The sequence below is a fragment of the Hakea prostrata genome, chromosome 6, assembly GCF_041222555.1.
Source record: "Hakea prostrata isolate BN-2017 chromosome 6, UWA_Hpros_2, whole genome shotgun sequence".
Classification (NCBI taxonomy): Eukaryota; Viridiplantae; Streptophyta; class Magnoliopsida; order Proteales; family Proteaceae; genus Hakea; species Hakea prostrata.
Genome location: NC_142605.1, coordinates 26,322,564 through 26,340,490, shown reverse-complemented (window position 1 = coordinate 26,340,490; position 17,927 = coordinate 26,322,564). Strand labels below are relative to the sequence as shown.

At 33.6% G+C, this 17,927-nt stretch overlaps 1 long non-coding RNA gene across 2 annotated transcripts in view; it reads right to left on the bottom strand.

Annotated features, from left to right (window-relative positions):
- The window catches only part of LOC149012960 (uncharacterized), a 49,961-nt gene extending 40,868 nt beyond the window's left edge, over window positions 1–9,093 (bottom strand). For both annotated transcript variants that reach the window (XR_016173917.1, XR_016173918.1), the window contains exons 1-2: window positions 8,565–9,093; window positions 7,476–7,573 (exon numbers count right to left, since the gene is read on the bottom strand). This is a non-coding gene — a long non-coding RNA (uncharacterized LOC149012960). The remainder of the gene's footprint in view (window positions 1–7,475; window positions 7,574–8,564) is intronic.
- Between the last annotated feature and the right edge of the window lie 8,834 nt (window positions 9,094–17,927).

Sequence of the window (17,927 nt, the reverse complement as noted above, 5' to 3'; positions counted from 1 at the left end):
TTGATCACGACAAATATCGATTTATAGGATAAGTACAATCGAAGGATGAGAATAGAATTAATGAATCGAAATTAAGTGTCAAAATCAAAGGTGAAACTCCAGGTGGACCTGCAGGAAAGTATAATCCTAAGGACAAGAATACATTTATGACAAAAATCATGTGCCAAAATCAACAAGAGTGAACCTCAAATGGAAAAGAACCCTTAACTTTAAGAATAACTATAATCACAAGAATAGAAATAGCCATATGATAAAAATCAAGTATATCAAATAGCCATTAGATTTAAGAAAGATATAATCACAGGCACATTCCCACATTTATGTCTTAAATAAAGAGTCAAAATCGAGGGGGGGAATCTCAAGTTGGAGACGCACCCCCAACCCAATAGGATAAGTATAATCAAAAGGACATCGATTGAATAATCATTGAAATCATTTGTCGAATTTGGCATTGGCGAATCTCAAGGTGGAGATGTACCATCGACCACATAACAGTAATAATCATAAGGAACAGGGTAGTTCAATAAGAGAAATTAAGTGTCAACTTTGATCTCGACGAATATCGATTTATAGGATAAGTACAATCAGAAGGATGAGAATAGATTAATGAATCGAAATTAAGTGTCAAAATCGAAGGTGAAACTCCAAGTGGACCCCGCAGGAAAGTATAATCCTAAGGACAAGAATACACTTATGACAAAAATCATGTGCAAAAATCAACAAGAGTGAACCTCAAGGTGGATAGGCACCCTTAACCTTAAGAATAACTATAATCAAAAGAAAAGAAATAGCCATATGATAAAAATCAAGTATATCAAATAGCCATTACCTTTAAGAAAGATATAATCACAGGCGCATTCCCACATTTATGGCTGAAAAAACGAGTCGAAATCGAGGGGGGGAATCTCAAGTTGGAGACGCACCACCAACCCAATAGGATAAGAAGAATCCAAAGGACAGCGATAGAATAATAATTGAAATCATGTGTCGAATTTGGCATGGCGAATCTCAAGGTGGAGATGTACCATCGACCACATAAGAGTAATAATCATAAGGAACAGTGTAGTTCAATAAGAGAAATTAAGTGTCAACTTTGATCCCGACAAATATCGATTTATAGGATAAGTACAATCAGAAGGATGAGAATAAATTAATGAATCGAAATTAAGTGTCAAAATCAAAGGTGAAACTCCAGGTGGACCATGCAGGAAACTATAATCCTAAGGACAAGAATACATTTATGACTAAAATCATGTGCCAAAATCAACAAGGGTGAACCTCAAGGTGGAAAAGCACCCTTAACTTTAAGAATAACTATAATCACAAGAATAGAAATAGCCATATGATAAAAATCAAGTATATCAAAAAAGAGTCGAAATCGAGGGGGGTGGAAGCTCAAGTTGGAGAAGCACCACCAACCCAATAGGATAAGTTGAATCAAAAGGACAGCGATTGAATAATCATTGAAATCATTTGTCGAATTTGGCATGGCGAATCTCAAGGTGGAGATGTACCATCGACCACATAAGAGTAATAATCATAAGGAACAGTGTAGTTCAATAAGAGAAATTAAGTGTCAACTTTGATCACGACAAATATCGATTTATAGGATAAGTACAATCAGAAGGATGAGAATAAATTAATGAATCGAAATTAAGTGTCAAAATCAAAGGTGAAACTCCAGGTGGACCCTGCAGAAAAAGTATAATCCTAAGGACAAGAATACATTTATGACAAAAATCATGTGCCAAAATCAACAAGGGTGAACCTCAAGGTGGAAAAGCACCCTTAACTTTAAAAATAACTAAAATCAAAAGAATAAAATAGCCATATGATAAAAATCAAGTATATCAAATAGCCATTACCTATAAGAAAGATATAATCACAGACACATTCCCACATTTATGGCTGAAATAAAGAGTCAAAATCGAGGGGGGGGGGAAGCTCAAGTTGGAGACGCACCACCAACCAAATAGGATAAGAAGAATCCAAAGGACAACGATTGAATAATCATTGAAATCATTTGTCGAATTTGGCATGGCGAATCTCAAGGTGGAGATGTACCATCGACCACATAAGAGTAATAATCATAAGGAACAGTGTAGTTCAATAAGAGAAATTAAGTGTCAACTTTGATCGCGACGAATATCGATTTATAGGATAAGTACAATCAGAAGGATGAGAATAGATTAATGAATCGAAATTAAGTGTCAAAATCAAAGGTGAAACTCCAGGTGGACCCTGCAAGAAAGTATAATCCTAAGGACAAGAATACATTTATGACAAAAATCATGTGCCAAAATCAACAAGGGTGAACCTCAAGGTGGAAATACACCCTTAACTTTAAGAATAACTATTATCACAAGAATAGAAATAGCCATATGATAAAAATCAAGTATATCAAATAGCCATTACCTTTAAGAAAGATATAATCACAAACACATTCCCACATTTATGTCTGAAATAAAGAGTCAAAATCGGGGGGCGGGGGAACGCTCAAGTTGGAGACGCACCACCAACCAAATAGGATAAGAAGAATCCAAAGGACAACGATTGAATAATCATTGAAATCATTTTTCGAATTTGGCATGGCGAATCTCAAGGTGGAGATGTACCATCGATCACATAAGAGTAATAATCATAAGGAACAGTGTAGTTCAATAAGAGAAATTAAGTGTCAACTTTGATCACGACAAATATCGATTTATAGGATAAGTACAATCAGAAGGATGAGAATAAATTAATGAATCGAAATTAAGTGTCAAAGTCAAAGGTGAAACTCCAAGTGGACCTTGCAGGAAAGTATAATCCTAAGGACAAGAATACACTTATGACAAAAATCATTTGTCAAAATCAACCAGAGTGAACCTCAAATGGAAAAGAACCCTTAACTTTAAGAATAACTATAATCACAAGAATAGAAATAGCCATATGATAAAAATAAAGTATATCAAATAGCCATTAGATTTAAGAAAGATATAATCACAGGCACATTCCCACATTTATGTCTTAAATAAAGAGTCAAAATCGAGGGGGGGGGAATCTCAAGTTGGAGACGCACCCCCAACCCAATACGATAAGTATAATCAAAAGGACATCGATTGAATAATCATTGAAATCATTTGTCGAATTTGCATTGGCGAATCTCAAGGTGGAGATGTACCATCGACCACATAACAGTAATAATCATAAGAAACAAGGTAGTTAAATAAGAGAAATTAAGTGTCAACTTTGATCTCGACGAATATCGATTTATAGGATAAGTACAATCAGAAGGATGAGAATAGATTAATGAATCGAAATTAAGTGTCAAAATCAAAGGTGAAACTCCGGGTGGACCCCGCAGACAAGTATAATCCTAAGGACAAGAATACACACGACAAAAATCATATGAAAAAATCAACAAGAGTGAACCTCAAGGTGGATAGGATTCCTTAACCTTAAGAATAACTATAATCAAAAGAAAAGAAATAGCCATATGATAAAAATAAAGTATATCAAATAGCCATTACCTCTAAGAAAGATATAATCACAGGCACATTCCCACATTTATGTCGGAAAAAACGAGTCAAAATCGAGGGGGGGGGGAATCTCAAGTTGGAGACGCACCACCAACCCAATAGGATAAGAAGAATCCAAAGGACAGCGATTGAATAATAATTGAAATCATTTGTCGAATTTGGCATGGCGAATCTCAAGGTGGAGATGTACCATCGACCACATAACTAGTAATAATCATAAGGAACAGTGTAGTTCAATAAGAGAAATTAAGTGTCAACTTTGATCTCGACGAATATCGATTTATAGGATAAGTACAATCAGAAGGATGAGAATAGATTAATGAATCGAAATTAAGTGTCAAAATCAAAGGTGAAACTCCAGGTGGACCCCTGCAGAAAGTATAATCCTAAGGACAAGAATACACATGACAAAAATCATGTGCAAAAATTAACAAGGGTGAACCTCAAGGTGGAAATGCACCCTTAACTTTAAGAATAACTATAATCACAAGAATAGAAATAGCCATATGATAAAAATCAAGTATATCAAATAGCCATTACCTCTAAGAAAGATATAATCACAGGCACATTCCCACATTTATGGCTGAAAAAACGAGTCGAAATCGAGGGGGGGAATCTCAAGTTGGAGACGCACCACCAACCCAATAGGATAAGAAGAATCCAAAGGACAATGATAGAATAATCATTGAAATCATGTGTCGAATTTGGCATTGCGAATCTCAAGGTGGAGATGTACCATCGACCACATAAGTAATAATCATAAGGAACAGTGTAGTTCAATAAGAGAAATTAAGTGTCAACTTTGATCGCGACGAATATCGATTTATAGGATAAGTACAATCAGAAGGATGAGAATAGATTAATGAATCGAAATTAAGTATAAAAATCAAAGGTGAAACTCGAGGTGGACCTTGCAAAAAAGTATAATCCTAAGGACAAGAATACATTTATGACAAAAATCATGTGCCAAAATCAACAAAAGTGAACCTCAAGGTGGATAGGCACCCTTAACCTTGAGAATAACTATAATCAAAAGAAAAAAAATAGCCATATGATAAAAATCAAGTATATCAAATAGCCATTACCTCTAAGAAAGATATAATCACAGGCACATTCCCACATTTATGGCTGAAATAAAGAGTCAAAATCGAGGGGGGGGAAGCTCAAGTTGGAGACGCACCACCACCCCAATAGGATAAGAAGAATCCAAAGGACAACGATTGAATAATCATTGAAATCATTTGTCGAATTTCGCATGGCGAATCTCAAGGTGGAGATGTACCATCGACCACATAAGAGTAATAATCATAAGGAACAGGGTAGGTCAATAAGAGAAATTAAGTGTCAACTTTGATCTCGACGAATATCGATTTATAGGATAAGTACAATCAGAAGGATGAGAATAGATTAATGAATCGAAATTAAGTGTCAAAATCAAAGGTGAAACTCCAGGTGGACCCCGCAGGAAAGTATAATCCTAAGGACAAGAATACATTTATGACTAAAATCATGTGCCAAAATCAACAAGGGTGAACCTCAAGGTGGAAATGCACCCTTAACTTTAAGAATAACTATAATCACAAGAATAGAAATAGCCATATGATAAAAATCAAGTATATCAAATAGCCATTACCTCTAAGAAAGATATAATCACAGACACATTCCCACATTTATGGCTAAAATAAAGAGTCGAAATCGAGGGAGGGGAATCTCAAGTTGGAGACGCACCACCAACCCAATAGGATAAGTAGAATCAAAAGGACAGCGATAGAATAATCATTGAAATCATGTGTCGAATTTGGCATGGCGAATCTCAAGGTGGAGATGTACCATCAACCTTATAAGAGTAATAATCATAAGGAACAGTGTAGTTTAATAAGAGAAATTAAGTGTCAACTTTGAGCAGCCCGAATATCGATTTATAGGATAAGTACAATCAGAAGGATGATAATAGAATAATGATTTGAAATTAAGTGTTAAAATCAAAGGTAAAACTCAAGGTGGAACGTGTCGAAAGTATAATCATAAGGACAGGAATATATTTATGACTAAAATGATGTGTCAAAATCAACAAGGGTGAACCTCAAGGTGGAGAACCACCCTTAACCTTAGAATAACTATAATCAAAAGAATATAAATAGCCATATGATAAAATCAAGTATATCAAATAGCCATAATCAAGTAAGTGCCTAATGTGAAGGTATGGTTAGTTTTAGGTGTAAAAATGTCTAAAGAGGAAAAGTTTTTTTTTTTTTAGTTTTGTAAACCCAAAGTTGGCTTTAGCTAATTTTGTTCAAATAAACATTGGGTGACTATTCTGTAAAAATAAACCTAGAAGTAGCTAATCTACTAATTATCCCATAGAATAATGTTTGAAATCAAGTGTCAAAATCAAGGAGGGTGAATCTTAAAAGTGGGGACGCACCCGTTAACCTTATACAACATGTTTAATCTCAGGGCAAGAATAAGACTATAATTGAAATCAAGTGTCAAAATGGAGGAGGGTAAATCTCAGTGTAGAGACGGACCTTCATCCTTATAGGATAGGTACCAACACAAGGACATGAATAGAATTATGATAAAAATCAGGGGTAGAAATTGGTGTGACACAATATGATTATTTATAGCCTAGTCCAATATAATGACAACTTTGCATTGAATATCTTTAATTTAGCCATCCATACTAGAGAACAATTTCCACTATCCTATTTCTCTTGTCAAACTTGAGTAATACAAATGGATGTGGGCCTTGTTGTGACTACTAAACCCTTAGGGCAAAGAAACCTTAAAGGCAAAATTCATCCATCTAAACTTTGTATTTTCTTGTTCTCCTTCGTTGTTCAAATCTTTTCGTAGTTGAAGAGTTGAGATGTTGGTGTCATTAATGGAAAGAGTTGTGGATTGGCAGCTGCTCCCTTACTTGGTAGCCGTCCTTCTTCCTTCATTCTATTCACAAACCTAACTCCATTCTACTTACAATTGATCCACCTCCCATCCGATGTTCTTCCAATTACTTCACCAACATGCATTACTTTCTGAGTTCGAAACACCACTACAGCAGATATTCTGACCAACATTAATCAGTTTTAAATGCAACACAAGTTCATGGCTTGCATTCAATCCCACATTGAAGCGGTGCTGATTGGAACTTTAGTCTACAGAACATAAGTTTCCAAGTTGGTGAACAATGTCATCTCTAGCAATCAATGCATAATCAAGTGAGACTTGCAGCAGTCCTTCCTCTAAATACAAGCATTACTTGAGTATAGTCTGATTAGAATTGTAGCCAACGGTTTGACTTACACAGTGTGCTTCTAAATTTCTGGCCTTGCTTTCTAATTTGGTTTTATTGATAAGCTTCTAAATTTATGGCCTTGCTTTCTAATTTGGTTTTGTTAGTCACTTTGGTGCAAAGTAGTCATTAATTTTAGCCATAAAATGGTCGGTTAACTATTAATGACATACCAACTTCAGATGGAATAGGTTAGTGAGAAGTCAAATCAATGAATTGACACCAAAATAGTTCAGTCTACCTAGGCCGACTTCATAAGAGCTGGCACAATTGGCAATTGGTAGGATTAGGTCACTGAGTCAAATCAAATGAATTTCCACTTCATATAGTTCAGTCTACCTAGACCAACCACATAAGAGTTGGCCACACTTGGAAATAGGTGTTCATCAAAAAACGGTTTCTTTTCAAGGAGCAAATGACCATTTTTTTTTAATAAAAACAAGTGCAGTGGACCAATAGACAAAGAAAAACATCTGTACAAATGAGAACAAATCAGCCAATAAACTTGATTCCAAAAACAAAAGATCATAAATAATGCTATAGAAATGGTTTATACAGGATCCATTGGTTTACCCATGAAATAAAATGATTTAGATAGCATATTAGACAGAAATACTGAAAGAAAAGACACTAAGACAGCCAGTAATTGTTGAGACACAAACCTGATCACACACTCGTGTTCAAGCTTCGACTGTTTGTCATCACTCCCTTTCGTGGCTTTTTCAAGATCTTCCACCTTCCACTCCTCGAGATCCATATCCTTCAGCAAGCCAACATAGAAATCAAAAAGCAAATAGACAAAATACTGAGAAGAATGTGCATTCATACTTACGGGAACAATAGAAGCAACATCATGCATGAAGAATAACCTACTAAACAATCTATAAGAATTGTCTAGAAGAAGCCAAATACAGAACCATAACTTTTCCAGTGCAGTGCAGAATCGATCTATTCATTATTGTGTAAATGGGTGTCATGTTGACACGTGAACCTCTGTTTGTTATTTTCTTCTCTGCTGTATAATGGTTCCCTTAGGATTCAGTATCAAATTCCTAAATACTTCTTTTCTTGATAAAATTCTGGTTTTAAAATCTCTCTCTACCCTAGGCAATTCAATCACTAGATTCCTGTCCCCATCCATCTCCACTATCATGAGTTCTACATCTGAAACAGTCCCTGAACTTGAGGTTACAAACTCTCTGAGAATTCATTCAGGTTTCAAACCATCATTTGTGGATGGTAGAGAGCAGTGGATCGGGATCCTGCTTCTGAAATTTCATATTAAAAAATCTTTCACTCATGAATTAAAATAGTTGGATGGATTACTAGAGGAATTCTTGATATTACTTAGGAATCGCTGAATTTGATTAGTTACTTGTGAAGCAGTACTGTTAAGTGGAAGAAGACAATCATAAGAGACTTGTAGTATGAAGCACCCTCAGACGTAACTACCCTTTAATTTTTTTTCCTTCTAAACGACATTGCCACTTTTTCAAATTTATTACAGCGTTACCAGGGATCACGGTTCCATCTCACAGTTTCCTTGTTGAGAAATTAACTCGTTACAAACCATAAATTAAATAGTAGTACACTTTCAGTAACTTCCTCATATCGTTGATCCATCTCCCTCATAACCATTTAACATCTGAAGTATGAGAAAAATTCTATATACCAAGCAGAGAAAGCAAAAGAACTATAGGAAGGCAGAATTAACAAACAGTAGATGAAAACCAGTGAAAGTGATTTCAAACCTTTGCCAGTATGGAACCCCGTGGATTTGCAATTCTTCCCCTTGTAGAATTCTCAGCAATATCAATAAAGAAGCTCTCGAAGAAAGCAGCCGGCTACCTTCAAGACTAAGAGAAATTAGGGTTTCAGTGGTGAAACAAATATGGGTAATGAGGTTAAGTCGACACCGGCCAAAACCCCTGTTTTGCCAGCATCGGTTGCTTCCACTTGTGGCCTTCTTTGACCGACGAACACCCACTCTTCTTCTCTTCGTGAATAAACGAACAGGAATTCCAAGCCGAATAAAGGCGCGATAGAAAGAGTTAGATGCTCAAAACGATGAGAAAACAGGGTTTCAGTGGAGAAAAGAAAATGGGTACTGATCGGAGTGAGAGATGATACTTTCTCCGGGGTTTCAGTTGAGAGAAGAAAACGGGTATTGAGACTCAAAACGATCGGAGAAACCAGTGTTTCAGTAGAGGAACGAAAATGGGTATCGATCGGGGAGAGAGAGTTGATACTGGGGAATTGGGAAACCATGGTTTGAGCGTGAGATGAAGCGGCATTTGATCAAATATCGGCACGGCTTAAATGAGGTTTAAATATATAAATAAACAAAATTTAAAAAGAAGAGGGAACGATCCCCAACGAGATATAACCGACATTTATGATAACGTCGGTTTGTTTTAACTTTTAACTATTTTTACAAAATAATATACTTTGCAAGTTTGCATTTTAATTATCAAATATAAGTTTTTCAAAAAAAAAATTATTTCTCATAGTGGTTCTTTTTTTTTTTTGAACAAAATAATGGTTTTTGTGTTAAATTATTTTCATATATCTATTCTTCTATCTTATTTCTTATAGGCACAGATAATTAAAATTTTAAAATAATCTTTTTGACCTTTTACGAGTCAATTATTAATAAAATTCTAAAATTTATAATAGTTTCTTAATTATTTTGAATTTTGACAAACACCATCGGTAAACAAAATTATAGAATTGTTTACCAAAATAAAATAAATTATAGTATTAAATTATTAAAAGAATAAAAGTTAATTATTGTTATTCCCATTTATTCTAATTTGATGACTACTTTATCTCCTGTAGTTTTTCAAATTACTAATTCAATTGTAGACATTACTTGTTTTTACGGATCCTTCTGCCATTAAGTTCCATTAGTTAAGTGATGATGTAGCGTCTTTGTTTATTCAAAAACCTCAATTTACTTTTAAAATTTTATATTAATTCTTTATACTTGATATTAAATTGCATAAAAAAAAATTAACCTAGACTTATGGTGCTAAACAGTCTTCTTCTTTATGAAAAATAAAAGGGATAATTACTGTTGCCCCCTGTAGTTTGACTTTATTACTAATAAAACTTTGTTCTTTACAAAATTACTACTACCCCCATTCCTTATAACGGTGTTAAGTAGCCATTAAGTTAGAATATGTAATTTCTAATTTGCCTTTCATTAAAATTAAGAAATCAAAAAACGATACTACCCCATTTATAAAAACCAGATTAAATGTCAATTTTACCCTAAACTTCATTTATTTTGAATTAATGAAATGGGCAAAAACCAAATCCGATTTGGTTTCCCACCTTCACTAAACTTCATTTATTTTGAATTAAAGAAATTGACAAAATCCAAATCCAATTTGGTCTCACATTCAATAAACTTCATTTATTTTGAATTAAATAAATTAGCAAAATCCAAATCCAATTTGGTTTCCCACCTTTACTAAACTTCATTTATTTTAAAAATATTTTAGGTGATATTCATTTTTCAATTTGAGTTGAATTCGATTTTCCTTCCTCTTCGGTTCTATTTGTGTTTTATTCAATCATTATTTCTTTATTTGGTGGTTTTTTTTTAGAATAAAATGGATTATAGTAACTTTTTTCTCGACAGTTAATTAAGGGTACTACTGTAACTTGACAAAAGAGTAAATAAGTAAAGAGATAAGTATAAGGGTATTTTGGGGTTTTTGAAAAAATATAAAGATACCACATCATCAATAAACTAATGGAACTTAACGGTAGGGGGCAATAGTAATTGCAGACAAAGTTAAAGGTTGGATTAGTAATTTTGAAAAGTATGGGGGATACAGTAGTAATAAAATTAAAATACAGGGGGGCAATAGTAATTATCCCAAAATAAAAACTTGTCATTCTTCCCATACCATTCTCCTTTGACTTGCCATGTATAAAAATAAAAATAAAAATTTAACAAAAAAATATATTTTTTTCCTTTTGGTAAAAGAGATCACATAGTTTCATTTTCCTTTTTTTTTTTTGGTAAATTTGATTTCATCATAACTTTTTGATAAATATCACTTACTCCCCTTTTAGCTGGACAAATAGCACTTACACCCCCCCTCCCCCCTTTAATTAGATAGTATCACTTACCTCCCCTGTCTTACCTAGTAAATATATCCCACACCTCTCCTTTATTAATTTTTTCGGTTAAATTTAATTTTTACCTTTAAATATTTTTCTAAAATCCCAAACTACTCTTGGCTAAAAATAATTTTTTATTTTAAGCCCTAAATTACCAAAATCACCACCGTTAAAATACTAAATTATCCTCAATTAAGATAATTATTAAAAACCAAAACACCATAGTTAAAACCTAAATTTTGTTTATTATTAAAAGCCCAACATACCCATTTTAAAAAAAAATTATCAAATAATTAAAAAAACCCAAAATAATAGTACGTGTTTAATTTTATCAACATATCCTTTTTTTCTTTAATTGCATTTTTTATTTTACTCAATAGTAGTAAATGTTTTTTTCTAATTGTTTGATAAATTAAAAAAAAAAAAGTCGTACTATACCATACCATACCAAATCAACACCCTTACCTCCAAAATCCTCTCTCATAGTTCACCTGACATAGACTGGCTATTCTAGTTCACCTATGTCAAGTAGATTGTGAGAGAAAAAATTTGGAGGCACTAGGATCGAGTAGTGGGGATAGAGGATTTGGATTCGATTATGAAAACTATCTAAGTGTCAATTCTAGGCTCGTAGAGTTTTGACATTTATCCATAAAGTCAATATGGTATTGTAATTTACTTATTTATTTTTTAAAATTAGTAGTTTTATGTTAACTTTTTAACATACAATTTTTAATAAAGTTCGGGATGGAATATTAGATATCTGATCCAAGGAAATTCAAACACTAACTTCCTACTTGGAGGTATTAGTTTTTTACCAACTAAATCACCTCCTTGAATTGGTGGTTTTGTATTAGGAGGTGGGAACTACCATATATACCATAAGATGCATCCAACTTATGATCTCTTCACTAATTAGGAAAGATGTGCTAGCCATTTGATACTGAAAATCCCTTCTTTGGTATATTGCAATTGATTTCAAATCTATAACCACAATGCATATGTAAAAGTCATTTATTTGGTATCTGTGTTTTGATCATGATTTACATAGGAAAAAGAGATATATTAAAATATTTTGTAGGAATATAAATGTTTGAATTCAAATGAGTAAATAAATAATAAATTACATTTATACTTCCTGTGTTTTCAAATTACATTTACACATTTTGAATTCATTCTTTTACAAACGTCTTCTGTGTGTAACACTATTAATTTTAAATAGGGATAATTATTGTTGCCCCCCTATAGTTTGATTTTATTACTAATAAAACCATGTTCTTTACGAAATTACTGTTGCCCCCTTCCTTATAACGGTGTTAAGTAGCCGTTAAGTTTGAATTTGTAATGTCTAATTTGCCCTTCATTAAAATTAAAAAAAATCAAAAGACGATGCTACCTCATTTATAAAAACCAGATTAAATGTCAATTTTACCCTAAACTTCATTTATTTCGAATTAATGAAATGGGCAAAATCCAAATCCGATTTGGATTCCCACCTTCGCTAAACTTCATTTATTTTGAAAATATTTTAGGTGATATTCAATTTCCAATTTGAGTTGAATTCGATTTTCCTTCTTCTTTGGTTTCTATTTGAATTTTATTCAAACATTCTTTCTTTATTTGGTGGTTTTTTTTTTTAGAATAAAACGGGTTATAACAGTTAATTAAGGGTACTACTGTAACTTGACAAAAGGGTAAATTAGCAAAGAAATAAGTATAAGGGTACTTTGGGGTTTTTGAGAAAATATAAAGATGCCACATCATCAGTAAACTAACAGAACTTAACGGTGGGGGAGCAATAGTAATTGTAGACAAAGTTAAAGGTTTGATTAGTAATTTTGAAAAGTACAGGGGATACAATAGTAATAAAATCAAAGTACAGGAAGGCAATAGTAATTTTCCCAAAATATTAAAAAGATGACCTAAATGCTCAACTATTGACCCTATTTGTTCAGATGGGTATTTAACCCAAAGTGTTCCTGGACTGTATGCATACATCCATAAGTAACTTAATGCAACATGACAATTTTCATTTAGAAGAATCAGCAAAGACATACTTACCATAAGTCTTGATGTACAAAAATAAATAGATACATTAAAATCAGTCAATTTTTCAAGTAGAATCAGCTTTTTCCCATGAGACCTTTCTGGAAATTAGAAAAGACTTTTTTTTTTTGTAAAAGACACGATTATAATAAATTAAATAAAAATATACAAAATTACATTTCTATCTTTTGTATAAAATAAAGAAGGATTATATTAGAAATTTTGAAAATATAATGTATGCTAACTCATCAATTAACCATATTATTCTAACAACAAGGGTATGGTTGTTATATAATACAAAACATAAGGGGTGTTAATTACATTTCTATGAGATTACCATTTACCCAATCTATTTGTTACGGTAAATACCGTAGCATTTACCGTATTTATTGCTATGGGCATCTGTTTCCGTAATATATATCTTATTTTGCCACGGTTATTACTTACACTGGCATATACTCTAATAAACAGACTCTTCGTATGGTACCCTATACATGCTTCAAACTATGGCTACGGGTAAGTACCTACCGTGGCTTAGGAAATTGGAACTGGCTATTTGCCACAGTAACTTACTACCGTGGCAAAAATCTAAGTGCATGCAAAAATCTAAGTGCATTTAGTCCTTACCCTATTTCGTCAAACGGTTCAAGTGTTATCGATTTAGTTAATCTATTTGCCACGGTAATTTAGTACCGTGGCAAATGGTCTGTGTGCTACGGTAATAATTACCCTAGCATTTAGTCAATCTATTTGATACGGTTATTACTGTAGTATTTAATTGATCTATTATTACTGTAGGGTTTTACCGTCATATATATCAATTACCGTGGAAATTAGTGTAATTGTTATGAACAATTGTCACAGGGTGGTATATAATGAGTTTTTACCACGGATATTTTTTTCCGTGATTTAGATGGCCTTTTGCCACGGTTATTTTTTACCGTGGCAATTGCCACTTTTTCTTGTAGTGTTTAACTCTTAAATGCTTTGTATGTCTTTATCATTTGAGGAGAAAAAAAGAAAAAAAAATACCCACACTCAAAATCCATCTTCTTACTTGCTTTCGAGTTTGATTCTTCTATATTATCTCCTCTATTCGGGCGCGCACCTCGATGACATCCTCAGATGGGAACTTTGTCGTCCTCAACAATTAAGGAAGTTTTGCAGGATCTTGAGTTATGTCTTGCAGCTGCATGAAACTAATTTGATTCGCCATGGTTGGAAGTTGGAACAAGGGGTGATATTTTCAGTTGTTCGATTCAAATTTCTACATTCTTATTAAAAGTTTCTTCTTGTAATGCAACCACGGGGAGTTCTTAATGTTTGTTACAATGTATGTGTTATATAACTGTAGACAACAAATGTGAAGAAGTTACTCTTGATGCCCTCCGATATAGCTTGTAAAGAACGCGGTTCGCCATAGCTAAAACCACCCTTACCGCAGAGGCAACAATAATTCTTCGGTTATCGGGAGACGAATGGATTTGCTCGCTTGAAGCCCGAATCCCAATTAATTTGTTGTTTCCCGTTTGCTTCTCCTCAGAGTAGAGAATCTTTCTACGGCGAAATCCCATGAAACCTCCACTGGTAAAAGAAATCCTTGAAGAAAAATGATGACGAAATCCTGTGAATGAAGAGCGAAAACTAAGTTCATTGCCTCTACTATAAGAACACAGTGATAGAGATGGACTGAAACTAACGCATGAAGCATGCGTGTATCCCATTAAAAGGCTATAATTCTCACTGTCTTCTCAGGTATTCCGAACAAAGATGAATTTTGTAGTCCCAAGCACGTAGAAAGGGTGCCCTATGATTCTATTATTTTCTTGGCTAGAAGGTGCCAATGATCAACTCTTGCGTAGTTGGCACATTGGGCTCTCCTCCAAAGCCTTCTGTAGGGGTGTCGCTTGGGCTTCCTACGTGGGGTTTGTTGTCGGAGTTTTGGAGGCGGCGTTTGGGCTGCTTAGCCTGTTAGTTAGCGGGAAAGGGTGCTTGGGGGTTTGGAAAGATACTGTTAATGTCAAAAAGGTATGTGACTGCTAGAGAAGGTATGATTTTTAAGGGGTGCTATCAAAAAGGTATGTGACTGTTAAAGAAGGTATGATTTTTAAGGGGTGCGGTCGTTTGATACTGGGTTTATCGAGAAGGTTGTTGTCTATTTAGGAGGGGTAATTTGGTCTAAGAAAATACGTACCACAAGTGTTGGAGGTTTTCCTTTTATATAATAGTATGATATGATATGATAGTATGATATGTGTGGACGAATTTATGTATCCAAACACGGTCGGTTCACCAATAATTAAAACAAAATTGAAAATGGAGGACCTCTTGTACCAAATAGAATTTTTTTTTTTTTTTGTAGATACCTACTAAATAGTTAGGAGGGTGAGATTCCCTTTCAAGTTTCAAGCATAATGGAAAAAATCTTGAAAAGTTAAATAGCCCCAAAGAGATTTATAGAGTTTTTTTTTTTTTTTTTTTTTATTTTTAATGTCATATCATGAGTAACCTATTGTCCGAGTCGACTTCATGAGCCTCAGTTTTATGGTTCGGATTGTCACCCCTGACGTCTGTGCTCCCTCTACGGTTGTTGACCATGAATCTCATATCATGAGTACCCCAAAATATGGGTGTTGAGTTTTCTACATATTTTCATGAGCCTTTTTGTGGACCTTTCATAATTTGTTGTTGTGACTAAGGTTTAAAGTATCCCACGATACCATACGATACTAGCCGATACGTATCCATATTTGACCCACCGATCCATCGAATCTCCATAGGAGGACCCTAAAATAATTAGGGATACAATGACGATTTTTTATATATTTTATTATTTTTTATTTGTGGACCTTTCATAATTTGTTGTTGTGACACTGTTGGGGAGCACAGCACGACAGCACAAAGTTAAGAGAGATGATCCACACTCTCGACTAATATAGCTTTTTGGGAGAAATTTTGAGACACTCCTAAATAATTGACAAAAAAGTAAACACACTTCAAAACTCAGGTAAATTTATTTCATTAAATCTTTAATTGGTTTGACAAAATGACAAATATATACTTACTTTTATTGTTCTATATCTTATATTATAATATAAAACGATGAAAAACAAATAAGGAACTCATACACAAAGATAAAAGATGAGATTTTAGAGCCTATTTTACTAAGGGTAATTTAGAAATTATAACAGTTATCCAACCATGACTTAAGGGTCAGTTTGGTTACTTTAGTCAAGAGATTTCAAACATCTAGAGATTTCAAATCTATGGAGTCATGATTCATAAAATTATCTGTTTGGTTAACCTGGATTTTTGGAATGAAAACCCTAGAGAGCTCTTCATTCTCGTTCAAAGTTGAACTTCAAAAAGTTCGGTCAAAATGTTTAGCTCTTTTGTAATAGGGATGAAATTTATAGATTTTGCCCTATACCCATAAATCTACATATTCACGTTTTTAGTGTTAAAAAAATGAATCTCTAGATTTCATGAATACAAGAATTTTCACAACCAAACGGGTATAAATCTCGCATTGATGAATCCAAAGATTTGAAATATCTAGATTTATATAACCAAACAAGCCCTTAATAGAACTTGTTAATGAGGTCTACTATTGTGCAAATCTAAGAGAAATTTTACGCAGATCATTGGCAATTTAACTTAGTTTTGGATATTTGTGTTTTTCACCAATTATCTCAAGGAGTCCTTAAAATTTTTCCTAATTCTTTATATGTATAAAATTAGCATTAATAAATAAAATGATAAACTTTTTTTTTTTGGTGAAAAATAAAATGATAAACTTATTCGAAGGGAACATATATAATGGATCAAATACATCATTCTCCAAATCCAATCCACATCCTATTACCATTCTAATGTCAATCTATACAATAATTTGTATGTGATATTCATTTCCTCATACAAATATCTGAATAAATAGACACCAACCCAAGTAAGAATTTGGATTTTTGGATCATTAATTTTTATATTTTATCCTAAATTGAGCATAGGATTTAGAAAACCAAAATATATAGTTGAATAAAATTTGAAGAACATGCCAAATAAAAAAAAATGTATCAAAATTGACTTCACCTTCTTACATCATAGAATGTTAATGATATCCTAAATTTAGACATAAAAGAGCATTGTTATCGGTCTCCCAAACTCAAACATAAGAGTACACGAGATGGACGTATTGGACCTTTCTTCATCCCCCCCGCGATTTCCCGGTCTGACGATTTTGATCACGTTAGCCTTTTGATCCATTGATATTTTCCATCTCGACAAAAATTTCGGATCTGACAATCTGAAATTTGACTTGACAGTCCTGCCTATTAAATGCACAGTACAAGCAATTTCCGAATGTACTATCCAAAATAAAATAATAAATATCAATCAAATTTACATTGATGCATATATGTGCATTATCATTGGTCCCATTAAAGTGTAATTGTTGCATGACTATAGACATTGATATCTTATCTTTCAATTTTTTAATTAATTCTATGTTTAAGAAACCAAGAGCCAATCAAACGCCTCAGTTCAAAATTTCTTCCATAATTAAAATTGCAATGCCACCGGCCTTTCCAGCCAAGCAGTATATTGCAAGTAAATAGACAATGACCATCACTCAGATTTCAGCTGCAAGGAGTGGTCTACCTGTCACAAAGAGGTTTCATTAGTGCAAAAGGAACTTGCATAACACGTCAAAAGTAGAAGCTATGAGTCAAGTTATTTTGTCAACAAACTAAAAGTTATCGCAAAATTACTTTCTTTATTATTGTTGCGTCTAGAACTTCTTCGAGGGCCGGATACTGAGATGACCACCTTAAGAGCTCTTCATCCAAGTTGGAATAGCTGAGATGCCTGTACTCACAAAGAAACCAAGAACGGACCAGCCAAGTTTTGGCCGGGGAACCACCTCCGACGCCCAAGTC